The sequence below is a fragment of the Elephantulus edwardii genome, unplaced genomic scaffold, assembly GCF_000299155.1.
Source record: "Elephantulus edwardii isolate Elephantulus edwardi_28Jun2011 unplaced genomic scaffold, EleEdw1.0 scaffold00245, whole genome shotgun sequence".
In the NCBI taxonomy this organism is placed as follows: domain Eukaryota; kingdom Metazoa; phylum Chordata; class Mammalia; order Macroscelidea; family Macroscelididae; genus Elephantulus; species Elephantulus edwardii.
In genome coordinates, this window is record NW_006399995.1 from 1,311,195 (window position 1) to 1,311,716 (window position 522).

Consider the following 522-nt stretch of genomic DNA (forward strand, 5'->3'; position numbering starts at 1 on the left):
TAGGACAACACAGTTTTCGAGTCTGTTGTTCAAAAGTTTGCTAAGATTCATTGCCAACTCCAAGGCACCTAAAACAAGAACTATCTTGAGCAGTTGTAATTTGAGTGTCTTCCAAACTGAGGGAGTCACCTCCTAGCTCTGTCTTAGGTATGTTCTATTTTCATAGGTTAATGTTGGCCAACTGACTGGAAGAGATCTATATTTGTTCCCATTCCAAAGAAGGGTGACCCAACAGAGTGTGGAAACTACAGAACAATGTCATTGATTTCACATGTAAGCAAGATTCTACTGAAGATTATTAAAAAACGACTGGAACAGCACACCAGCAGAGAACTTCCAGAAGTCCAAGCTGGGTTTAGAAGGGGTCGTGGTAGTAGGGATATTGCAGCTGAGGTTAGATGGATCTTAGCTGAAAGCAGGGAATACCAGAGAAATATCTATCTGGGTTTCATTGATTATGCAAAGGCGTTTGACTGTGTGGATCATAACAAACTGTGGCTGACTCTGAGAAGAATGGGAATC